The sequence below is a fragment of the Taudactylus pleione genome, unplaced genomic scaffold, assembly GCF_031769625.1.
Source record: "Taudactylus pleione unplaced genomic scaffold, aTauple2 ptg000229l, whole genome shotgun sequence".
In the NCBI taxonomy this organism is placed as follows: domain Eukaryota; kingdom Metazoa; phylum Chordata; class Amphibia; order Anura; family Myobatrachidae; genus Taudactylus; species Taudactylus pleione.
The window spans coordinates 2434432-2462126 of NW_028284631.1; the positions used below are offsets into that span (position 1 = coordinate 2434432).

Sequence of the window (27695 nt, forward strand, 5' to 3'; positions counted from 1 at the left end):
CCAGAAAGAGCATTGGTGCCCCCTATTTTTTTTAATTATTTTTTCAAAATATTTTATTGAGTTTTTGCCAATAAAGAGGTTGAAGAACATTTTCAATAGTTCAGATAATAGTATAGTTTCACATGCTGAATTTCATAACATATAAAATTTTAAAATATCTAAACATAGGTTACAAGTGCGAATTATTAAATGGGGAGGGGGTGGGGGTAGACAAAGGAAAACACAAGAGGATAGAGAAGGGAAAGGGGTTTCTATATAGCCTGAGTTAAGGGCCCCATACACGGTGAGATTCAAAGTTGGTAAGATCAGTTGTAGATTTCCCTTGAAATTCTTCCCTTGAAATTCTTCATAAGATGTGGTCAAATGGTGTACGATTGATCATTAAGATCATAGGATAAGATGCATAGAAGTGTATCACATCGTACACGATCAGTTGAGATCTCTCTGCAAAACCATCTGATCTGCGATCCAACTAGACGACGGCGGGGACGCGCATCAAAATAGAACTATTTGCAAACGATTGGTCTGACCAACCTGTAGAAAATGCCAAAATTGTGTTAAAAGTCATCCCGTGTATGGCCAGCATTAGTAATCATCGTATCAGCTAGGCATATTGTCAGTATGAATATACATGTAAATTAAGAGGGTATATTGAAGATTAGGTCAGTTGGCGTAAATTATACCAATCAGTAGAATCAAAGATTTGCGCTATATGGTCTTGAGCATGTTTGTCTAAAGTATCTATGTACATACCCCATTTTTTGTAAAACATTTCTACATTATTATTAAAAATCTGGCAATGTAGAACGCCGGTCAAAATACAAAAGTTCAACATTTTCACCTTAACTTCATTAAGAGATTTAGCCAACTTAGACGTCCAGTGAATAAGAATAATTTTTTTCACAATAGTGACTAGTATAGTGATAATAGGACATAAATTTGTTTTTTGCTTCCCTAAGTCCCAATTGGAGAAATTGGTGCAAAGGCAAGCAAGGGGGTCAGGTTTAAGTTTCAGAGAAAATTGAAAATTTATATAATTGATAACCTTGTGCCAAAATTTCCTAACTTTACTGTATTCCCAGAAGCAGTGAAAGCATTTTGCAGAATTATAATTACATTTTAGACAGTTTCCTGACTCATTAAGGACCATATGTTTCCGCTGTGCTGGGGAGATGTAGGACCTGTGAATAGTTCGGAAGTGAACCTCTTGGAGGTATGCAGATTGAAGCCACTTCAAAGTGTCATCATAGTGAAAAGTCAGGGCTGATGGTGAGAGCAATTCTGGAATATCTGATTTCCATGCATGATAGAGATTGTTAATATGTGAGTCGGAAGCATTATTCAATAATAAAGACTATAAATATTTGGTATGATATGGGGTTCGAGGTATCATTCGTAATAGAGAAGTTAATGGGTCCGTACACAGTGGGCTATATGTAGTTTTCACTAAGGACAGGATGTAATGCCTAACTTGTAGGAACATATAGAAATGACAGTTAGGGATATTATACATTTGTTGTAAATCTTGAAAGGAGTATAGTTTGCCCCCTGGATCAAACACCTGAGACGTCCATGAGAGGCCCTTTTTCCTCCACAGTGCAAAATTTGAGTTAGACAAAGATGGTGGGAAAGCTGGGTTACCCCAGACAGGGGCGTATCTACCCATTGGCCAGGATGGCACTCGCCAGGGGCGCCGACCAAAGGGGGGCGCCGCCCGGCAGTGCCACCAGTAGCCAAGGGGTGGACAAGTCCCCCGGGCCCCACAAGTGTAAGGCAGACCGCAGCGAGAGAGGTTTGTTCTACACAGTTTACAAAGAGACAGCCGCCAGCTAATGAGAGTCTGCCTGACTCTCATTAGCTGCTGCGTCGTCCGCGGAGGGAGCCGGCTGGAGCTCACTCATGAGCTTTGTGTTCTGGCTCCCCCCGCAGCATGTGATGGGAGAGACGTCATACGTCATGACGTCTCTCCCATATAGGAGAAGAGCGGGCGGGACTCGGACAGCGGCAGTCGCGTCAGGAGCGGGGACCAGGTAAGTTGATTTTTTTTTTCTTTGTGTGTGTGTGTAAGCCTGGCATGGGGGGGCACTGAAATAGGGGGTGTCCGCTACTGGGGGCACTTTATGGGGGGGTGCCCGCTACTGTATTGGGGTGGCCACTACTGCGGGCAATTTATGGGGGTGGCCACTACTGCGAGCACTGTATAGGGGTGGCCACTACTGGGGGCAATATAGGGGGGGTGGCCACTACTGGGGGCACTGTATAGGGGGTCTACAACTGGAGGCACTGTATAGGGGACTACTACTGGGGGCACTGTATAGGGGGGGCTACTACTGGGGGCACTGTATAGGGGGGACTACTACTGGATACTATTACTGGGGGCACTGTATAGGGGGGACTACTACTGGGTACTATTACTGGGGGCACTGTATAGGGGGGACTACTACTGGGGGCACTGTATAGGGGGGACTACTACTGGGTACTATTACTGGGGGCACTGTATAAGGGAGACTACTACTGGGTACTATTACTGGGGGCACTGTATAGGGGGGACTACTACTGGGGGCAATGCAGCGTAGGGGGATTACTACTAGGGGCACTGTATACGGGGGCTACTACTGGGAGCACTGTATAGGGAGGACTACTACTGGGGGCAAGGCCGCATAGGGGGGATTACTACTGGGGGCACTGTATAGGGGGGGCTACTACTGGGGGCAGTGCAGCATAGGGGGGATTACTACTGGGGGATTACTACTGGGGGCACTGCATAAGGGGGGTAGGGGGGCGCCAGTACATTACATTGCCAGGGGCGCTTGGATCCCTAGATACACCCCTGACCCAGATAGGGATAAATGAGGTGCTAGAGAAGTTACTATGTAGCTTCTTGTGTAAGTTTCCCCAAGCTAGATGAGTATCTCTAAATATAATATTAGAGGCTATGGTGTGTGGGATATCCGTCAATTTAGAATGTAAGAGAGCTGGTGGTGCAAATGGTTCAAAGATAGCAAAATCTCTATCTGTGTAAATAGACTTATTTAATAGCCAATCACTTATATATCTAAAGAAGACTGAGGTCAGATCCCTCCGTATCTGAGATCTAAATTTCCGCCACCCCTTATGTACTATGCCCTTCCTATTTCATTACTAAATTTGTTGTGCATTGTCCGTTATTTCTATATCCATTTGATGCTGTAATATAATGTCATCTTTTCTTTTGACGTCCCTGTACAATATAATATACTGCTATGTGTTATCTATTAAGATATACATTGAAGGCTACTATGCTTATATTTTGAAGACTCTAATAGACTCTGAGGGTGATTGTTTTAGATTACACATATATGTACTAAATGGAGATATATATACATTTATTGGGATTTGTACGAATTAGTTGCCATAATTTCATCTTTATTGTATATAGCGATCAAGATGCATTTTGATCGCAATCTTATAAATTACAATTGATCATCTTGTTATAAGAATCCTCTGTAAAAATTTATATAGTGTTTTTATGATTTATATGGGGTGAGTCATGCATCATAAAGGTATACTGGGTCCAATACGTCATATGATTTTATATTTATATATTTTTTGATATTGATTGTAGATATTTATATCTTTATGTATTTTTCAATATATTTATTTTTCAGTATTTATATATCTGGTTATAGTCTGTTACGGGTTATATGATCGAGAGACTAATCCACCAAAATCAGTTTTATATTAGCAGTGTCATATTTATGTTATGTTGAATTACTATTTAATTACTATCTATTATTGGTAGATTGTTTAATTTATTAACATTGTTATATATCAATATATGTTGGTCACTTTTCTATACACATTTATTATTTATTGTGTGGTTTTATGAATATCTTCATCTTCCTTTTTTTCTTTCCTTTAATGCAATGAGATATAAATGTAGTACGTATATTATTTAATGTTACAATGATCAGACTAAATAACTTATTGATTGATTAATTGATTTTTGTAGAATCACCTGTGTTAGCAGGTATATAAAGGTAGTATGGAGATCTCCCTATCACCTTTGATAAAGTCACATGTCAAGTGATGAAACGCGTTAGGCGGGACTATCTCATCATTCAGTATCCACTGATACACTGTTGCTTCCTGTGACTGTCCACGCTCCGATTAGATACATGCTCCAGCGCTGTGTCCAGGCTCATGCTCCGGGCACCTGAGACACACAGGAGATCATTGCAGCACGCGGCACACGGTACGCGGATCGGCCTTTCAGCCTAGTCTGATACCAGACAATATACTCCTGAATACAGAAAACGGAGGAGGTGAGGAGAATAAAGGGGGCCCCCTTTTTCTACAGACCGTGAGTACTCACAGTTCCTCTACCTATGGACGGTCCGTGTCCACGTTTTAACTTACAAGTCTTGGCTGGAGAAATGATTTAATCACCTATACGAGCTGTATCCAATTTCCAATTGCCTACAAAACACTCACCACTTTGCTGTGAAGAGCTGTATTTATTGCAAAGAGAACTATTTTGAATTTTATTTATTTTTCGATTAGCGGTGGAAGTGTTAATAGGCGCAGTCTGAAATACATGCCTCAGAATATGCTAATAGGAGCCGACATCACATCTTGATTTTATCTATAGAGATTGCTTATTGAAAGCTGGAAGGAAACATACAAAAAACATATATGTTTTTGGACAGACTGTCTGATTTCCATAAATATTTTTTCTTATATCAAAACCTTCTGGATATTGAGCCACATTTATCTGCTATAGCACTAGCTCACAGGAGCATAAAGTTATTTTGTATCAAAGTTAATACAAGGTTACTTATGATCTGCAACAAGGAGCACAGTGTTTAGGTATACCAATAACTGGGTTACACTCATGTCCCATTATTGGTTTACTGTTTGCATTTTATGTATTTTTTGAATGTTATTTATTATTTTTCTCTTATTGTCTAGATTATTGGTTTTATGTATTATTATTGGCTAATAAATGCTCACTTTTTATACATCTCATTGCTAGGTTATTGTCCTTAGTACACTATCTAAATACACATTATTCTTTATTGTGTTTACTGGAGTGGAAGCGCTGAGTTTTTTGTTTTTTTTTATAAATGAAAAGAAGTTAGCTTGGGAGACTGTTGGAGGGTATTGGAGGGATCGTTTATGGGAAGAATCTCGGATTTAGATATGTTAATCTTATATCCCGAAAATTTACTAAAAGAGTTAATGATGTCTATAGCTGCTGGAATAGATGAAACAGGGTGGTAAGAGTTAGGATTAGATCATCTGCAAATAAGGCTACTTTGAGATTTGACGAGCCTATCGTGATGCCCAGGGGGGATGAACGTAAGGCAATTGCTAATGGTTCAATAGCTAAGGCGAATAGGAGAGGGGAAAGGGGGAAACCCTGTCTAGTGCCTCTACAGATGGGAAAAGAGGATGAAAGGATTCCATACATGCAATTTGAGAGGATGAGCCTGCGTATAGAGATTGAATAGATTGAATAAATTCTATCGGGAAGCCAAAATTGTGTAGAGTAGAGAAGAGGTGAGACCAAGTGACTAGGTCGAAGGCTTTTTCTGCGTCTAAAGCCAGGAAAGCCCCAGGAGATGAATTTTCATGAGAGTATAGATGTTGAATACCCGATATAATCTTTCTAATATTGACAACTGAGTGAGGACCCCATATGAAGCCAGTCTGGTCTTTGTGGATTATATGGGGTAAAATTTGTTTTAATTGTACAGATTGTATTTTTGTTAATAATTTGTAGTCTATGTTTAAGAGAGAAATTGGCCTGTAAGATTCAGGGAGTTAGTGGTCCCTATCAGGTTTCAGGATTACTTTTATGACGGCTAAGTTCAAATAAAGCGGAATAGATTTACTAGAAATAATGGAATTTAGAACTGCTACCAATGTCTCTCCAATTTTGGGGGCTAATATTTTATAGATATCACTGAAATATTCATCGGTTCCCGGTACCTTGGCTGGCTTCAGACGCTTAATTGCATTCAAAATCTCATCTAAAGTGATCGGGGAAGTTAGATCTGATATCAATTCCAAAGGAACATGTGGAAGGGGTAGAGATTCCAAGATAGGAACACCAAACATGGAGTCAATGTTAGGGGAGGAAGATGGGGGTGCCTGGGGCTCTGGGGGGATGGTGGGGGAAGATAAAGGTAGATTGTTGGGGTTAGAAACCTCTACGGCTGAATATAGGGATTCATAAAAGTATTTCATAATATTAAGTATCTGGCAATTTGAAGTTGTGAGCGACCCAGTGGGGAGCCGAAGGGGGTATACTACCATAGGGGCACGAGTACCATTAACCAGGTTTGTTAGTAGTTTACCAACTTTATTCCCAAATTTGTGAAATTTATAGCTTACCGAGAATAGATATCTGTCTCCCATAGCTTGCAAATGTTCCTCAAAATGAGTTTTAGCTAGTAAGTATACTTGTTTAGTCTCAAGCACAGAGTGTTATTTGAAAGCTTCATAGGAATCAGTTAAAGTTTGTTGTAGGGTTTGATACGATAGAAGGTGGGGGTTTTTTGCAGTCGATACATAAGAAATAATATTTACTCTTAATACAGATTTTGCAGTTTGCCAGAACAATGTAGGGTCGCTATTCAAAAGTTCCATATTATTGATCCGAAATTCTTCCCATGCTGAGTTTAATCTATCACAAAACTTCAGGGCTTTGGATAAGTGTGAAGGAAAGCGCCAGGATTGGGGCCTTCCAGGGTCTCTGGAAGTTTGCAATTCAAACCAAAGTAGGGCGTGGTCAGAGATGGTAATTGGTTCAATTTTAACTCCAGATACTCTGGGGAATAAACTATGTGAAATAAGGATGTAGTCTATTCTTGAAAGTGTCTGATGAGCCGCAGAAAGGCAGGTATATTCCTTGTCAGTAGGATGGAGTGCTCTCCATGTGTTTACTAATTGTAATTTACTAGCAAATGACGGTACCCCCAATTAAGGAAGGTGCAAGGAGTCATTTGGGGGATTGGAGAGATCTAGGTAGGGTGAGGAACTTAGATCAAGATCTCCACACACTAAAATTGATTTGTGGCTGAAGCTACTTAATTTAGCTAGGAGGGTTTGGAAAAAGGACCTCTTGTAAATATTGGGAGCATAAATATTACATAAAGTAAATTTCGAATTATTATAATGTATTGAGGTAAGAACATAGTGGCCTTTTGGATCTGGTAATACCTGGAGGACTTGGATATTAAGATTTTTTTCTAGCTAGTATAACTACACCTCTTGCTTTAGAATTATAAGGTGCTGCAGCCAATAAGGACCAATTAAGCATTTGTAATTTTTTTACCTCATCTCCACTAAGGTGCATCTCCTGAAAGAAGGTGATATCAATTTTCTGACGGGTAAGATAAATCAAAATATTTGTCTCTTTGCAGGGGAATTTATACCACCCACATTTAAGGAACCTATACGTAAGTTATCCATGACATAATTGTAGCAAAAGAGTGGAACATATCGACCGGAACAATAATGCCTTCAGCATATGAGAGGAAAGGGGGTGAAAGGGAAACATAGTAAGAAAGGGGGACAAACCAAACATTATCAAAAAGACATAAAGTTGAGCAGAGTGCACAATTGATTAGTGCAAAAGAATTGTATACTGGTGACTTCAGGAAGAAAAAGTGGAAGATCATTAGAAATATAATTTCAAACCGGTCATGACCTCCACTGCATTAAGGCTAATATCAAGGGAAATATTGTTATGCCCTGTAAATTGATCACTACTAAAAGATAATAATTTGAGATCGCAGTACAGTATGTAAGCATAGATTAGTAACAACAATAACAGTACTGAAGTAGGGTATATAAAACTGTCGCGGAACTTCAGTTATAAACAGTTGCAAGAAATAGGGTACATAAGACCCAACAATAATACAAATATATATGAGCACTAAATAGGAGAATAGAAACGTAAATATCCAACGAGTAGAATTTAACGACGCATTCTGGACCATGACCTGGGATAGTCTGACTAAGGTGAGGACTATTGGATCATTTTAGGATGGGTCGGAGAGAGAATCTGATATGTCTTGATTGGCAGCCTCCCGTTCCTCTCGGATGTATCCAGCTGCATCATCCGGGTTTAGAAAGTCTTTGTAAGAAGACCCTTCAAACAGACGGAGTCTCGCAGGATAAATTAAGGCAAATTTGCGTTTTTCTTGAATGAGCTGAGAGCATATTGGGGCAAATGCCTTCCGAGCCCTGGTAAGTTCAATCGAGTAGTTTTGGAAGATATATAATTTTGAGCCTTCCCATATAATTGAAGGTATCTTACGTGATGCATTCCAAATGAGCATTTTGTGAAGGTAGTTTAGACATCGGAGTAAGGTAACGCATGGTCTGGCATTAGTGTTGGAGGGGCTTTACCCACTCTATGCACTCGTTACACTACTAAATCGTGGCACTCGGATTTTATGCCCAGTATTTCTGGAAGTGTTTCATGCACAAAAATGGAAAGTGCAGGACCTTTAATAGATTCTGGGAGACCGACCAATCTAATATTATTTCTACGCGAGCGGTTCTCCAGGTCATCAATTTTGTTCCAGAGATGATAATTCTCATTTTCTAGTTTAGTTTCTGAGTGCTTAAGGTGAGATACATCAGTAAAGGCTTCACCTAATCTATGCTCTATCTCAGAGACACGATGGGTTAGCTAAACAATAAAATATATGATCACTTGCGATTCAACAGAAAGGCAGCAGTATATACTGAAGTGGTCTCTCACACCCGTACCGTGTAGTTAGGGTGCAGTTTCCTGGACACCCAAAATGGTATATGCAGAAAAAAACCTCAGAGTCTCCCGGGATGGACAATAAGGATCTGCTGGCGTTTCCAGGAAGCTGTTAATCAAACTTCGGTATAAGGGTCCTTCACATAAATCACCAACGCATTTCGACTCTTAAAGCAGTGAGTCTTTCTCAGGGTGTATGTGAGTGGTGACCCTCACAAACTTATATCCCCCCAGAATGTCTCTCATTGGTGCAGGGATTTTCAAACAATCATCACAGAATCATAACAAAAAACACAATTAACACTTATATATAAATACACACACTTCTTTTCTGTATACCATAATGTTTAAAACAATATAATGCTTTTCTGTTTTATACAAAACATAAAATAATGTTAAAAACAGCCCCTATATTACTTCCGGTTCTGGTGTCATGAGTTTGCATCCGGTCCCTTACTATTAAATACTCTCAGGAGCTTTATACCCAAACAATTCTGTTCCTATCTGTATTCTGAGGAGTCTTCAGTGGCAGCAGAGTGGTCAGATATTTGTCCATCGGCGGTCAGGCAGGTAAGTGTTAGGTAGGCGCTGGGCTGGAGGCTGGAAATAGCCTTGAAAAGGTTTTGTGCCGTAAGTGCAGCGGAGTGCAGTTACGGAGCTGCTCACTCCATAAAGCCGGAACCGGAAGTCGTCCCCCCCACTATTTTTTAAATAGGGAGATAACACCCGAAAAAGGGCCATGGCCTGGGGAAGTGCCTTGGAAAAGATAGGGGCAGCCAGGAGATGCTGTGGATAAAATAAGAGGAAGCTACAAGTGAGAGTGATAATAAACAGAAAATCGACAGGCACGAACAGCGCCCTCTGCCCTGCAGTGCCCTGTGCCATGGCAATGGTCACACTACCCTAGTTATGGCCCTGTGTGCATTAGCTGTAGCATCACCTATGCCACATGCTTTATGACCATGGAAGCTAAACATGATTTGTTCCTATAGGGCAAGCCCCAATTTAGATTAGATTTTGGATGTCAAAGTGTATATATGCAAACCAAAGCAAAGGCTAGAATCAAACGATAAATACATATATTCAGGGGTTAAAGTGGGCCAGAACGGGGCAGAACTGCGTAACGTCACTTCTATTTGGATATGGAACTAGTTCCACCTCCCCTGACCCACCTAACCCCGCGCCCCCCTGATCGCGCCCCCTGGCTTTGCGCCGGGCTGAGGGGCTCACAGCACCCCACTCCCCAGTGTATCGTTAATGATATCGTTCAAAGGCTGTGCTCAATGTCATGAACGACATTGAGCACAGCCTGCCGGGGACACACTAGACGATATCGCTCAGGGAGCATATCGTCTAGTGTGTATGCACCATAAGACAGAGGGGAAAAGTGCAGCAATACACATCCTAGAGCGCTGTCTCTAAATGTGCGCTGAGGAAGAATTATAGCGTTATAAATTATACATTTATTTATTATTTTTTTAAAGAGCTGTATCTGCTGTATACCTTGACACAAAGAGCCTGATTTAGAGATGCACACAAATCCCATTGCGACTGCGATTCCGTATGCAGCAGAATTGGGAAATATTTGGATGTCTCAGCAGCATCTGGCGAATGTCATCTCCGGCATCTGACATTCACAGATCACGTACTGTACGTACATAAGAGAGAACATCGGTCCCACATTGGTTGCACATCAAACTTCTGAGAAAGCTTATGCTCTCTCAGACAGAGCACACCCAGAAAACAGTCCCGACACGCCTGCATTTTTCTAACCACCCCCATTATCTACCCCAAATGCTGACTACCTGTCACTCACTTTGCAAATAAATCCTTTCTGCATCCACCGTTGCTAGTCCATCTCCACACTTTGACGCATGCGCTGTGTCCACCTTCCACAGTCAGAACCAAATACCTCTCAACTTTAACTAGTAAGCACCCTCATTAGATTTATTGTCTGTGTTCCGTCTCCTACTTTCACAGAGATCGTAAATAGCTGTCAGGAAGTGGGCGGAGCAGAACTGGAAGGCCGCGGATAAGAGCAATTAAAGCAAATTGCTTTTTTTTATTTATTTATACAATTTGCATATTTTGAATTGGAATTCAACTGAACTGCAGTGATCAGAGGGCCTGATTCAGAGCCGGACGCTATTTGCGAACGGTCGTTCAGAAAAAGGGGCCGGCTATTTAAATTGAGCGCTCGCTCATTGCGGTCTGCTGACACCTCTATGTCTGAGCGAGCAAACGGAACATGCGCTCGCTATTTTGTAAAGACGCCCCCTGGCCGTTCACATCATACGTCATCTCCGCTATTTATTAGATTAATCGAGTGCATCGAAAGGCGTCTGAACTGCTCGCAGTGCTTATGGTAGGTTTTACTTCCCGCAATCACCTCGAGCAGTTCAGGCTAAAAGACAACCAAGTGACGCGGTCATTGACGCTGCTTTGTTAATTATGCACACCCATTAAACGCCCATTTTGGCCGTTTGGCACGCCTGCGTTCGGATCTCCACTCCCCGTTTTCAAGCACCTTCCCCAGTTACTACCCACTAATGCCTCATTCTGTCACTCAAATTAGCAGCCCCTCGCTGTTTTGCGAGCGCACGATTTCCGACCGCAATGACTGGTTGGTGCATGCGCATTACGACCCATACGCATGCACAGATGTGCGAACTTCGCTCGGAGCGAGCGAGCGGCCGCTTACGAGCGGCTCTGAATCAGGCTCAGAATTCCTGTTCCTTAATACAACCCTAATAATTAATGTGTGTATGTTCATGGCTGGTATGGGAACCCTGGTTACTATAGTATATTTATGGTCTTTTCATGTAATTTCTATTTTACATGGATTATATGTATTTTTATTTATTTTTTGCATATTTTTTTGGTTAAGTTCACATTTGATAAAAGTAATTCTGCAGAGAACAAAACATTTTTATAAAATATTTGTTTTTATAAACATGGGATAAAATCAATGATTCTGCTTACTTTAACCAAATATTTTGTAAACAGGCAATTTGGTTTTGTCAATACTTGAGAGCAGTGGAGGGTAAGCGGTGCAGAGAGGGTCTGGAGGATAGGGAAGCACAAAGATGTGGTAGTTCATAGGCAAAAGCATGGGGGGTTCCGGTTGCCTGGAAACCCCCCTCCCCAGTCCACACCATGACCACAATAGATATTGTACCATAATAGAATTTTACTAATGCCGCATGTTCGTCTCAGGATCACAAATTAAATAATTAGCACCACCTGTAGATCTTTTAACATGTGTCAGCCAGTAATAAAACATGCACTGTTAGGGGTGCACTGCTATAGACCATCAATAAGTTTAAATATTAATACTGTATAATACACTATCCAGTGCATAAGGAGACCAATATGTACATACAGTATATGTCCAGGGCAGTGCTAGGCTCTTCTGCTGCTCCCACAGACTCCTGGACTTGCTCCAATGCTCTGGAATGGTCCCCACATCTATAATAAAAAAATGATTGCTGGTCCTGTATATGTTGGGATTATGATATACAATACACTTTGTATGACGCATATTAAACAGGATAAGTGCTAATTATGCCATTTTCATGGACTGGCCACACTCACTCTAAAATCAAGCATTTGGAAACCCCCCTCTAGAAATTCTGCGTTTGCCACTGTAGTTGTACCACTAACTGCACCCAACACCAACACAGAGAATGCCCAGCGGAGGCCAGGCTTAGCTCCACTGCGCATGTGCCGTACCCTGTATATGTACAGAAAACAGAGACCACAGGAGGACAGACCATATCTCCATGTAGTGTTCCGATAAGTCCATTTGCACCACATAAAAATGTGACTTGGATATAATGTATTGCTTTGTGCTTACAACTTAAACCTGTATATTGAGCTGAAAGTATCTTATGCTTGTATCCATTTGCAGATGGAGAGGCGGATCCTGGGCGTTCACGTGTAAAATCACTACAGCAAAGGCATGAAGATCTGAGTCAGCTATGCTCCTTACTGATGTATCTGTTTTTGACACACATATCTTTAATATATGCCTTTTGGAGAAATATTTTCATGTCCCAAAGGTCTGGTACTAATTTTTGAGTTGATACTAGTGATGGCTGCAAGTCCATTTATACATTAGATTTGGTATGGAATGGATGCAACTTTGTCTGTGCACAAAAGTTACAATTTTACATTCAACTCTAAATCAGGTCCAATAAATGTTTGCGGGCGGAATGCACTATCCTCAAAACTGCGGTCAAACCTCTGAAAATGACGTTTTCGGAGGTTTGATGGTATTCCCCATTTGCAAAACTATCCGGAGCTTGTTCCCGTTAGACCACACCATCTATAGATGGCGTTGCCTAATAGAAGCTTATAGACTACTTACTGGAGGCTTCCCCGGAAAGGCATCCAATAGGGTCCCCCCTCAGGGTCCCCTGTGGCTCGCACATGCGCTGGCTGATGGTCACGTATGCGCAGAAATAGACCCGGGTAATAAACCTGGAAGTCCTTTCTTCACAAGGGACAGCTCTTATCGGCCTAGAAAGGTAATGTACTGTGGCATGTTCTTTATTTTACTGCTTTCACTGCAGTGGATAAAGAGTCTGCACTTATTTGTCATACCAGTAACTGGCTCCCCCTAAGTTAAAAGTAATAAATGAAGAAAGAAAAACCCCAAAATGTGTTTACAAGATTTTTAAGAGCATTTTGGAGCTTATCCCAAGCATCAACATGGTTCAGATATGATCCAAAAATGGCAGTGTGGACTTTCCATTGTGTGCAGATTACCGGATTTATACAGTGTAACAAAGAATGTGCATGGGTGCCAGCGTTTGAACCTATTTTCCAGGGTCACTGATGATAAGAAGGCTTATGTAAGTATGCAGTGGCGTCACCCAGTGCCACTGTGGACTTCATGCACTCCAAAGGCGCCTGCGTGCCATGCATCCATAAGGCCACGCCCCATGGCGTATGATGTTTTGGAGGAGTGATCACATGCCACCCACTGTTCTTATCATGCTGGGGGCTTGCCCAGCACTACGGAAGCCCGCAGGCTCTCCCTACTCCCGGCACACTTTCACCGCTGCTTGGTGACACCATCGGAGGGGTTGACACCAAAATTGCAGAGCAGCTCTTCTGTTTTGGTGTCACCCCCTCGGATGGTGTCACCCAATTCGGTCCACAACCCCCATCCTCCTAGTGACGCCACTTAAATATGTTACCCAAGATGCAGTTTAAGCAGACCTCATTGCACTACAACCTCTTTCATGACTAAACATAGCTAGAATCTAATCTCAATTTTTTTGCATCCTATGAGACTGAGGTGAATCATTAAACCTTCCCTGCCAAGAGCTGCATAATATGTTAGTTTTATCTAAAGATTAATAAACAAATACAATAATAATCTTTAATACATGTTGATTTGGAAAGACGGAGAATATGCCCAGCAGAAAAGATTGTACCTTGCCATGAGGCTGAGACGTGGAGTTGCATAATAAGGCAATTCCTTCTCTACAGGTGAGTGATCAGTCAAATTCCAAAGAACACCTTCCCCTCTAGGCGCATTACACTACAATGATTCTAACCACCTCCCAGGATCTCTGTCTCACTAGACGTGTGGAGTAACCCACGCTCTCAGGGCAGTCTCATCCACTTGCATGTTGTAATTGACAGCTGCAAACATTTCCTGCCACTCATGCTGGCAACTATTATTTTCTACTAATATTAATTTCTTACTGAAAACTTTTGCAGAGAAATAACATAATATTTCTTTAGAAAATTTTAATTTGTAATTTAGTTTCAATGGCATATGGGGGCAAAGCTATAAGGTAGATGGATTCAATGGGAAACATTAAACCTTCTAAAGAGTGGGGGAGTGGACAAGTGAAGTTGCCCATACTTGCAACCAATCAGCTTCTAGCTAGCATATATCAAGTACATTCTTAGTATTAATACTAATATCAGTTATGGGTACACAAACTGCTGCTTATATAATATTTATTTATTAATTATCAGTTACTTATATAGTGCCAGCATATTCCGTTGCGCTTTACAATTCGGAACAAAAAGTAATAGAACAAGACAATATGGGTAATAGCAGACAAACATTGAGGTACGAGGGCCCTGCTCGCAAGCTTATATTCATAGTATTATGTGGAACTCATAAACTAAACACTATATAACAATTACAAAACAAAATGCTAATTGTGATAAAAATATATACAAGCATTTATTAACATGTATAGCATGATTAATAAAATGCAATATCAAAGGTATGCTGACCTATATAAAATAGCTGGTATACTCCCATTCAGAATATAGATAAATAACTTGTACAATGATATAACTTCATTAGCCTGCAGCAGATTGAGAGATACGTGAAGGAGCTAACAGTTCACGTATTGTCTATCAGACTCCAAAGTCAGAGATTATTATTGTAAAAGATGAATCCTGAACATAATTACCCTACAAGGAGTCTATTCCCCAGATATTCAAATAATGAACAGTAGCTCGGTGTAACAGCAATAATTAATACACTCTCAGCTCAACAGCTAAACACACATAGATTCAGTATAGATACATCATTATCCTCTATGCTTTCTTTTGTATATGCTTATTGATTCTGAAGTGTTACAGACCAAATAAAAGCATTCCTATGCAAATGAGGTACCTACTGTGCCGGTTAGCTACGCCTACTAACACGCCCACTTTATAGATCGTGCGCTGTCAGAAGGCGCAACCGGCGCATGCGCTAATCATTCATTCAGTACTTTCCCGCGGGATGTAGTTAATAGACCGGTGGATGCAATGCCGCCGGTCTAAATCCCGACTGGACCCGCCTAACAAGGGACTTAAGATAGGTGTCGAAATGCTGATGCCTATCTTAATCCCAACACAATCCAGATCGTCCGCTGACGGGTAAGTATAACACTGGTTAGGTTTATCGATCCTCGGGGGGACTTAGGGATAGGCACCCCCCGGGATTGTTAGGGTTAGGCTAGGGGAAGGGGGACAGGGTTAGGCACTAGGGGGGGGGGGTTAGGGTTAGGCAGCCCCCCGAGAGGGTTAGGTTTAGGGTGTGGGGAGGGCGGTTTAGGTTTAGGCACCCTTGTGGGGAGGTTAGAGTTAGGCACTAGGAGGGGAGGTTAGGGATAGGCACCCCTAAAGAAGGGTTAGTGGGGTAGAGGGGAAGGTTAGGGTACTTACCAATGCCCATTGGGATATCTCTCACTATCGGACTCTCACTGTCGGTAATTCAATCCCATTCCCTTTCCCGCATACTCGGAGGCTGAGAAGCTGCGCTTTCTGGGCGCCCTTCATACACCGTCCACCTCTGAATTAGGCCCTATGTGAGCTGTGATTTTGTTTAGACAAGTGGGAAATTCTCTTTTATCTACAGGTGAATGAGGCTTCCCACATTTCAAGACACTTTTTAAACAGGAGTTATGAATTGGGTGTGGTGGAGTGAGTGGTGTCACCCAACTCCCTCTGGAGGCAAAATGTTAGAGGGGAACATAAGTAATGAGAAACAGGACTCCCCGTACCCTGCCTCAATGTGTACTACTCGTTACTTTAGAAAGCAGCGTGTGCTGGGCTGAGGGACACAGGCTGCTGCCGCTGACAGGTAAAAGAGGGAGTGGGGTCGGAGGACTTGGGCCCCTTCATCAAGACCAGAAATTGGCAATTAGCACCTGCTCCAACCCTCGTCTAGGCTCCTCTGAGTGCACTCACTGGTCAGTGATAACTAAGGGCCTAGTTCAGAGATGTACACAAACCCAATGATGTGAGATCTGCGCCACACTGCACAAGTGCAGATCTCATTCTGCGAGATCACTGGCAGTGCCCTGGATGCCATTGACAGGCTGCAGCAGCTTCGGGGCAGCGACAGGCAGCATTGCAGAAAATGGGGTGTGTTGACCTTGTTTTTGGGTGTGCTGAAGCCAGTGGCCTGTCCTTGGACGCAGCCTCATTGACTTTCGCAGCGTAAATTTCCCAGTCATTCTGAGTAACCACAGTGTAATGCAGATGATCTGATGCTGCGTTCTCTTGTGGCATTAGAATATTATCGCACAGCCGCTGCTTGCAAAGACACAACAGCTGTGTGATTAGTGTACATCTCTGAATCAGACCCTAAGTGCAGCCCCCCTAAAAGTCAGCAGATTTGTCTGTGTTATAAATGACACTATCAGAGTTATCTTTATTGGGAACCAGTAGGCTCTTTTAAAACTCTCATTTCATTATTTCATTCATGAAATTAAGAGCACATCAGGACTGGCTTTATTCATGTATAATTATATGTCTATATTTTTTCAGTTGCTGTTCATGATCATGCTAAGTTTTAATCATTTATTTAAATCACAACTCAGTTATGGACTAGTTTTTGTTAAGAACAATTGCATAATATTTAATAAAGCGTTTCACTTGGCAACCTAGTTGTGGTTATGTTCCAGCAAATTAATTTAGTGTTCTCAGATCTCTCATATAATTATTGCAAACTCAAATAAAAATATGTTTGAACACTTTCCAGAAACTGCAGCTCAGAGTTGTTTCTGCACAAAGAATATAAAAATATTACTACAATGCGGGCTGGCTGCTCAGTAATAGGGATTGTTCACATGTGGTGTATTCTGGGGTAAAGTGGGTAACGGGGTGGAACGCCAACGCAGCAGGCTGAAGCTCCGGGTCCAGGGAGCGTGGCGCTGGCATCGCAGTCACACTCCCGGCAGCAACGCTAATAGTGGGCATTGCAGTAATGCAGCCGAGCATGGACCTTGCTCGGCGGCGCAATGAGGACAGGCGGCTGCTGTAGCATGGTGGTGGGCGGTGCAGGTACTATGCCCTGGTCGGCGGCGCACCCCTCTGCTGGGCCTGCCATGGGACCCAGGGCACGTGCCCCGCTTGACTCCCCCTGGTTACGCCACTGGTCCTAATTAATGGATAAATCCCGTAGAATGACATAAATAAAAATAATGTAGGTGTAGACATGCATATCCAGCTTTTAACTTTATAAGGATGATATAAAATGTAATTACTGAAAAGAATATTAAACTATTGAGACTGACAGCCTGATTCAGAGGTGGTCGCTAATGCCGCCATGGCCGCATCTGTTTCTGCAACGCAACTGTGACTTCAGCTAATGCGACAGCTTATGCTCATCCTACTGAGACGCTCATCGGCTTTGGTAATCTACCTGTGTGCGTTACAAAATTCGCCATCGGTCACACCATCGGACATTGCTCCAGTCCTATGGAGGCACCGAATGTCCGTCTAAACATGGGCGCTGAAATCAGTGCAATTGCAGAAAAAGACACAGTAGCTGACTACAATATGTCCGCAACACATTTGCGTCTGACTAGCCACCCCCCCGTTACCTCCCAAGAATGCTCACCAGAAATTGCGCTAACCATCAGGATGCCTGCGCAGTGTGACTCAGACGCATACGAAGCCTCCTGCATCTGACATTGACACTTCGTCCACCTCTGAATCAGACCCTGAGTATTAATCCCATTTGAATATGTGTTATTTTAGGATTATTATATTTTTTTGCTTAATTTTTTTTACTATGATTAGTGAAATTTAGGGATCAGCCCATGGAGATGATTAGGGCTATATTCATTAAGACTTTTTTTTCAAGGAATTACATTATTGAAATAAGTGAGAAATGTAATAGCAATATTGATGTATCTTATTAGATTGACTATAAAACAGGAATGAACAGAGACACAGGTCAACAAAGGGCAAATATATAGGACAAAAAGAAATCCCCAAGGATGTACTGTAGGTACAAATATTGTGATAAAATAAATGGCACAAAGAACAGCAGACTGAACTCCTGCAAGGACAGCACAAAGACTCCTCCACCTGCCACTATTAGGCCATCAGACTCCCCCACATGCCACTATTATGCCATCAGACTCCTCCACATGCCACTATTATGCCATCAGACACCTCCACATGCCACTATTATGCCATCAGACTCCTCCACATGCCACTATTATGTCATCAGACTCCTCCACATGCCACTATTATGCCATCAGACTCCACCACATGCTCCTTTCATACCAACAGACTATCCACATACCCAGTGGCGTCACAAGGGGGGTGCGGGGTTGCGGGCCGCACTCGGGTGTCACCCGCCGAGGGGTGACACCGAAGTGCAGACTCCCCCTCAGGACAGGAGCCGGGTGCTGCACTGTATAATTAAGTGCAGCACTCGGCTCCTGACACTGTGAGGTAGCCGGCCGGCACTGCACACAGGACAGTCCGCACCTCTGGCAACCCCCCTGCACCCTAGAAATAACGGGACCACGGGGGTTCGGACGTGAGGCCACGTCCCCTTCCCAGCAGTGCGCGGCTACCTTTCAATAACTCAGACGGGCCTCAATTCACAAAATGTTCATTCTAATTTAATTTAATGTATAAAGTGCAGCATAGTAGCTGAAATGTTTAAAGCATACCTCCCAACTGTCCTGCTTTTGGCAGGATAGTCCCGCCTTTCAAGGACTGTCCCGCTCTCCCACCTGCAGTGTCCCGTGGGGAGTTAATGTTGGTGGGGGCACTGTCAATGCTGCTCTGCATAGCAGCGGGTGAATCGATGCCGTTAGCATGCACACGGCATCTGTTCACAGTGCAAGGAGAGTCTGGCGGCTAACCATCTCTGGGAGGCCCCCAAAGTGATGAAAAAGGGGGGAGACTGAAACACCCAAACCCACTCGCAGCATCTGTTGATGCTGTAATACCGCTTGGTGCATATTTAGGTGCACAAGAGAAACTTGCACTAGCCCCATGGCAGGTGCTGATAAATCATGGCCTCCTATGTGAGCCGTTCTGTGTCTATGAACCCAACCACTATCAGTGACAAGCCTGCGACACTCCCATAAAACGCAACATCTATGTGCTTCTGTTTAACCACCCCATGTTATCTCCCAGGCACTGCTCAGGATTGCCCCATACATCTCTGCATCTAAATTTGTACTGCGACTCTGTATGAACAAAATCAGGACACCGTGTGAATTAAATGTATGTGCAGATGAAACACATTACTCCACGATATAGTGCCAATCATCTGATAAGGCTGGAAATCATAGAGGGGACTCAACACAGGTCACCAAGGGTTCAAGAGGGCGTCCCCAAAGCTGGCATGAGTCCATGCCCTGTTTCTTTATCTACGAAAAAGGTATGTGCCACTGGGAACTGGCAGCACGCAGTGTTGGTAGCTGCCAGTTCTGGCTTTGAAGTTAGGCTGACAGACTGTGTCTATGTATAAACAGATAATGTCTTTGTACAGACACAACCATTACAACTTTATTATAAGTATAGATTATATTACATGTTCAATGTAAGTTATTTTAAAATTCTCGGATGGCTCTCCCAGATGCCAAGAAGTATGGGCAAGTGTTCTGGAGGCTCCCGTAGCTGCCCACTTCTCGAGTGACGTGATTTGTAGCATTGTATAGCAGGGGGTAGGGCCACGGTGAAGGAATCGTAATTCCCTTCAGCACCACCAACTTGGCCGCACATGTCCCTCATATCTCCAAGCTGACTATCCCTTTCCGGAGGCAGGAGCATTAACTTGGTGCATATACCACTGTTCTCTCTTGGCATTAAACTGATGCATATGCTGCTCTTGTAACAAAATTAGACTTTTGACAGGTGCATTTTCAGGGCCTATTTACGCCGACATGTTTGGTGCAGCTCCATAATGTTTTTGATCAGAAATGCTCATAGTGCCATAAGCGGTTACTGATCAGAGATGTTCAATGCGCTATAAGCATATGTAACAGAGGTGCTCATGGCTTTGTACGGGTCTGGAATGTAGATATGTGGAAGCTCCAGGTGGAAGATGTCGCCTCACACTGCCAAAAGAGCTGTGAAGGTGGGTTAGAGGGGCCCGTGTACCAATGGTGTGGCATGAGACAATGGAGGTGATGGTAAGTATACCCAGTGCCTCTGCTGTCATAGACAAGCAGGCAGTGGAGATGGAGTCACCTCTGTAGGCACTGTTCCTATGCCACTGCACTAGTATAAAGTGGAAATGTATGAGCCACCTCAGAACAGTAATAAAAATAATTATTTTATTTAGTTATATAGTTCTTTTCTCCAACAGGAGTCAATGCGCTAAACAGATGAACATAATACAGAGGTTTAGATTTTCCCAAAATACAGAAACCATGAACATAATTCAGAGGTTTATATTTGCATAACATACAGAAATCATGAATATAATAGCGTGGCAGCCATTTTGGTTCATCACTTCCAAGGATTATTCATCCTACCCATGAAGGATCCAGATGAGGCAGCCATTTTAGGTTCATTACATAGGATTATACTGGGCAGAATAGGCAATGCCTGGAATTGATGAAACATAATGGGGCAGATAAAAATGCTGGCGAGATCCTTGCAAAATCATCAGAACAATGTACCGTTCATTCTACACAAGAGAAGTAAAAGACGAGGACAGGCCCGGCGACATGTGGGGACTAGGGGCACACCTGTACCGGGCCCAAGGTTCTGAGGGACCTCTCTGCCGCGGGTCCAAGGCTTGTGTAAAAACTTCCCCCTCCTGCATTACTCCGCCGGCCGGTCTCTTACTGTACACTGTGTGTGGGCTGTGGCCGCCGCCGGCGGAGGTAGGAATATATATACATAATGGGAGGTGCTACCTAATTGCAGGCACAAAAAGAAGACAAATCTCAGGTGCACAACTCCAAATTATTAATAATGTATAAATGCAATTAAAGTTTCCAATGAATAGAGGTTTTTAGTATAATCTTGGCCAAGGTTATGGGCAGTGGCGTAACTATAAATTTTGCTCCCCCTGCCAAAAAAGTTCCTGGCGCCCCCCCCCTATACATAACTAACTATACATAGTAGGCACATGGCATATACTGTACATAACTAACCTTACATAGTAGGCACATGGCATATACATAACTAACCTTACATACCAGGCACATGGCATATACATAACTAACTATACATAGTAGGCACATGGCATATACTGTACATAACTAACTATACATAGCAGGCACATGGCATATACATAACTAACTATACATAGCAGGCACATGGCATATACATAACTAACTATACATAGCAGGCACATGGCATATACATAACTAACTATACATAGCAGGCACATGGCATATACATAAATCACTATACATAGCAGGCACATGGCATATACATAACTAACTATACATAGCAGGCACATGGCATATACATAACTAACTATACATAGTAGGCACATGGCATATACATAACTAACCTTACATAGTAGGCACATGGCATATACATAACTAACCTTACATAGCAGGCACATGGCATATACATAACTAACTATACATAGTAGGCACATGGCATATACATAATTAACTATACATAGTAGGCACATGGCATATACATAATGAACTATACATAGCAGGCACATGGCATATACATAATTAACTATACATAGCAGGCACATGGCATATACATAATGAACTATACATAGCAGGCACATGGCATATACATAACTAACTATACATAGTAGGCACATAGTATATACTGTACATAACTAACTATACATAGCAGGCACATGGCATATACATAACTAACTATACATAGCAGGCACATGGCATATACATAACTAACTATACATAGCAGGCACATGGCATATACATAACTAACTATACATAGCATGCACATGGCATATACATAACTAACTATACATAGCAGGCACATGGCATATACATAACTAACTATACATAGCAGGCACATGGCATATACATAACTAACTATACATAGCAGGCACATGGCATATACATAAATCACTATACATAGCAGGCACATGGCATATACATAAATCACTATACATAGCAGGCACATGGCATATACATAACAAACTATACATAGCAGGCACATGGCATATACATAACTAACTATACATAGCACGCACATGGCATATACATAACTAACTATACATAGCAGGCACATGGCATATACATAACTAACTATACATAGTAGGCACATGGCATATACTGTACATAACTAACTATACATAGCAGGCACATGGCCTATACATAACTAACTATACATAGCAGGCACATGGCCTATACATAAACTAACTATACATAGCAGGCACATGGCATATACTGTACATAACTAACTATACATAGCAGGCACATGGCATATACTGTACATAACTAACTATACATAGCAGGCACATGGCATATACTGTACATAACTAACTATACATAGCAGGCACATGGCATATACTGTACATAACTAACTATACATAGCAGGCACATGGCATATACATAACTATACATAGCAGGCACATGGCATATACATAACTAATTATACATAGCAGGCACATGGCATATACTGTACATAACTAACTATACATAGCAGGCACATGGCATATACTGTACATAACTAACTATACATAGCAGGCACATGGCATATACATAACTGACTATACATAGCAGGCACATGGCATATACTGTACATAACTAACTATACATAGCAGGCACATGGCATATACATAACTAACTATACATAGCAGGCACATGGCATATACATAACTAACTATACATAGTAGGCACATGGCATATACATAATTAACTATACATAGCAGGCACATGGCATATACATAACTAACTATACATAGCAGGCACATGGCATATACATAACTAACTATACATAGCAGGCACATGGCATATACTGTACATAACTAACTATACATAGCAGGCACATGGCATATACATAACTGACTATACATAGCAGGCACATGGCATATACTGTACATAACTAACTATACATAGCAGGCACATGGCATATACATAACTAACTATACATAGTAGGCACATGGCATATACATAATTAACTATACATAGCAGGCACACGACACATACAGTACATAACTAGCGGCAGGCTTTGGACTAGGTGGCCACCATTTTAATGATGTCTCATCAGACTGAGCTGCATAACTGTCTCTTACACCCTCTTGATGTCTCTCCCTGCTGTCAGGAGGCCTGAGATCTTCTGGGGGTAACTATTGCATTCATGTCAGCAGCACCCTATCCTGTTGTACAGATCCTGCGCCAGTGCGCCTGCCACAAATCCTAAGTCCCTCCTGCTCCCCCACAGCCTGCACCCACCACCTCACATTAATCACCCCCAATATTCCAATATACCTCCCCAATCACCCGATGTCAGCCTCCCCTTCCCAAAGCACCCATACACCTGACCACTCATCCCAAATATCCCTCATCTTTTCAGGCACATGGCCAGTGGCAGTGGCGCGTAACTATATCATTCACTGCCGTCACCCACACCCCCGCAGGCCTCACCTCAGGAATCAGGATCGATGACAGACAGTGTGACACACTGCGACATACAGCCAGGAGCAACCGCAGGCGCAGCCCAGCCCTGTATCACCAACTGTCGGCTCCCACGCCCCCACAGGCCGCCCACGGTTCTTACTCTCAGGATCGATCAGCAGACAGCAGTGCACTGCACTTTCAGTCACACAGTGAGTGACACACAGCCCGGAGGAGCAGCCTCTGCCCAGCCCTGTAACATCGCGGTCCGCGCCGGGTCCCACCCACTTACTGCCCCGCCTGACAGACAGTGACTCTGTCTCCAGTCCAGCGGGGCTGCCTCTCCCCCCTCACGTCCTTGACGCCGGCTCTGCCCTTGTTCAGCGTGCGCCCCCAAGCCACCACGGGGGCTGCAGGGACAGTCGTTACGCCACTGGTTATGGGCCTACCCACCATATCCAGGTAACCTCTGTAGGGTAGGTCCCTAACATACTACGATTCAAATCCAGAGCGCAGGACATAACCAAACTAGCCCAGCTAAGCCGCCCCAGGGCACCGCCATAGTAAGAATAGTGCAGTGTGAATATGGTGGATATGGTGGGTAGGCCCATAACCTTTGCCAAGATTATGCTAAAAACCTCTATTGATTGGAAACTTTAATTGCATTTATACATTATTAATAGTTTGGAGTTGTGCACCTGAGATTTGTCTTTTTTTTGTGCCTGCAATTAGTCTCATCAGGTAGCACCTCCCATTATGTATATATATTCAGGGTGTGCAGTCCAGAAATCTTTCCCATATACTCCATTTAATGTGCTTTATTGCACAACTGAGGGAAAGGAGACGCCCTCAGTCTGGATTAGCACCCCTACCTTATTGGTTTAAAAGCATGGAGTCTTGTAATGAGTATGCACACTGGTATTAGGCACAATTCTAGGTAAGTCCTACAAGTTTTATATACTGTAGTGCAACTTTGGTTCATTTCTGCGGCGTGGGTCCCCCTGGATTGCCTTTGTTGATCTGTTTCAGGGCACCGCATTATAACACATTTTTCTTTTATAACACATTTCAACCCTTCACCGTTTGTTTATTATATATGTACCTCACTTTTTATTTTCATTCTTTATATGCAGCAGCAGCTGCTCCTAACTATCTCTTTCACACCGCCCTGGGGCGGCTTAGCTGGGCTAGTTTGGGGGTGTCCTGCGCTCTGGATTTGAATCGTAGTATGTTAGGGACCTACCCTACAGAGGTTACCTGGATATGGTAGGTAGGCCCATAACCTTGGCCAAGATTATGCTAAAAAACTCTATTGATTGGAAACTTTAATTGCATTTATACATTATTAATAATTTGGAGTTGTGCACCTGAGATTTGTCTTTTTTTCAGTGACTAACAAGATGCCTACTGCATACAAAGTTCAACAGGTTGTTCATCCTACCTTTGAGTACCAGACGAGGCAGCCACTTAGGGTGCACTATATAGATTGTGGTAGGATGAGTAATGCATAGAAGTGTAACATGCAGTGGGAAATTACAAAGAAAAGAAAAAGAACATTAGGTTGAAGTGTACTTGGGAAGAAGGGGGCAGGAGAGGCATGGTAGTCTATGATGTGGCAGTAAGGAGAGACATGCAAAGCAGTCAGTATATTGTACATAGAAGTACATGGTAAAATAGATTAATTCCATACTTAAATATGTGTGAAGACAATAATAATAGTAATAATAATAATAGTCTATGTTAAGCAACACTGTGTCAAATTACCAGGGGCTCTATTTACTACAATCCGCATATTGAATGCAGATTGTAGTGTGACATTATCCACTGAATTCACATTGTGAATTCAGGCAATATCACAGGGATTTACTACAAATCCCTTGCAGGGACAGAGCTTGCGATAAAGCTCTGTCCCTGCGAATCACCTCCGCGCACTAGTCACTGTATTTTCGCCAAAAATACTTTGACAAAGTGCCCGCGCATGCGCTGACCGGCCGCCGCTGCTACACCCCCCCGGCGCTAAGCTCCGCCCTCGGCGCTAAGACCCGCCCTCCGTGATCGCACCCCTCCCCCATTACCCCTCCTCTCCCTTGATTACACTTACCTGCATGATCCGGGGCTCCGGTGATGTCCTCCATTCCTCCGATCAGGTGATCTCCCATATTGCACTGGGACCCGATCACCTGATGACCGGGCCACAGTGCACTATGGGAGACCAGCTGACCGGAGGGGAGACATCACCGGAGGCCCAGTCACCGGTCCCTGGAGTCAGGTAAGTAAAAAAAAATTTTGACAATTTTTTTTTTCTTTTTTTACAGTAATCAGCTTGCGGCCTGTTTAGACCACACAACTGATCACTGGGACCGACTCCCAGCTCTGCTCTACCTGTTAGAGCAGAGTAGGAGGCCAGTAACTGGGGGAGGCCCTGGATAACGCCACCTCCAGGTCTTAGGCACCCCCCCGGGAGTGTTAGGGTTAGGCACCATTAGGGGGGTGAGGGTTAGGCACACCCTCCGGAATACTTAGTTTTAGGGTGCGGGGAAGAGGGGTTAGGCTCCACTGGCGGTGGTTAGGGCTAGGCACCACAAAAGGAGAGTTGGGGTTAGGGGGAGGTAGAGGGGAGGGATAGTGTACTTACCAGCCAGTTGGGATTCTGGGCCTGATTCAGAGCTGAACGCTCTGACCAGAGCGCTCGCTCTGAATCAGGGCCCTCCTCTCTGAAAATGGAGCGTCCTCTTGGCATATGCGAGCGTCCATGATGATGGTCGCGATGGTCTTGACCATCAGGCTTGCGACGGAGACCCTGCAGTAGGGTCTCGCTGCCGCAAGCCCTGGAGTGATTTTGGCTCTATCACTCCCACTGGCTCCAGACGGTAGGCGTTCCCATGGGAACGCCTCCGTCTGGCAGGCACGCCCCCGGCACGCCCACCAAAGGGGGCGTGCTGTCAATCAACATCGACAGCACGCCTCCTTTGGTGCGAGACCCGGAGCGACAGCTTGGCTGTCGCAGTCCGGGTCTCGCGCAAGCGCACGACGGAGCTCCCTCCGTCGTGCGCATGCGCAGTGGGGGAACATCGACCCATTTGCGAGCGTCCTTTGCTCGCGAACGGGTCTGAATGACCCCCTCTGTCTTAGCCGGGCTTCTAGGGTCGGGATTTGAACCGCCGGTATTTCATACTGATTCCCTTGAAAGTAAGTTACTTCTTGAAGTGCAATGACCATTTCCTTCTTACTGTTTTAAGACGAAGCAAAGCCAAAATGAGTACCAGTTGTTACATGCCCCTTTACATCAGAGATTAAGGAGGATGCGATTATGCAATGGGTTTGCAGTTTGCTTTCTGTTCCAAGATACTGAAACATTATGAGCCTCTCCTTTCCCTCCGGGTCCCTTTGTGTGTGAGAAGCGTCACCTGTGTGATCATTACATTAGGATTTCTCACAGTGCCAAACACTTTACCTGCAGACTTTCATATGATGTTACTGTCTGGTTATGGGCTGTATCATTAATAGGTTGGAAGGCACACACCCTTATGTGTGAATAAAGTTTCTTAAAATCATTAATACCCAGTGGCAATAAACAGCTTAAATATTCCATTCTTCTGTGCAAGATTTGATCCTGCTACATCACTAATGCTTTTTCAAGTTTGATA

At 43.2% G+C, this 27695-nt stretch overlaps 1 protein-coding gene across 2 annotated transcripts in view; it reads right to left on the reverse strand.

Moving 5' to 3' along the window:
- Positions 1–27695, reverse strand: part of BOK (BCL2 family apoptosis regulator BOK) — a 110696-nt gene that overhangs the window by 73094 nt on the left and 9907 nt on the right. Inside the window, exon 2 of one of the 2 annotated variants that reach the window (XM_088479279.1) lies at positions 12147–12232. The exons of the other annotated variant lie outside the window; for it this stretch is intronic. The gene's annotated coding sequence lies outside the window, so the exon portion shown is untranslated. The remainder of the gene's footprint in view (positions 1–12146; positions 12233–27695) is intronic. 2 annotated transcript variants of the gene reach the window in all.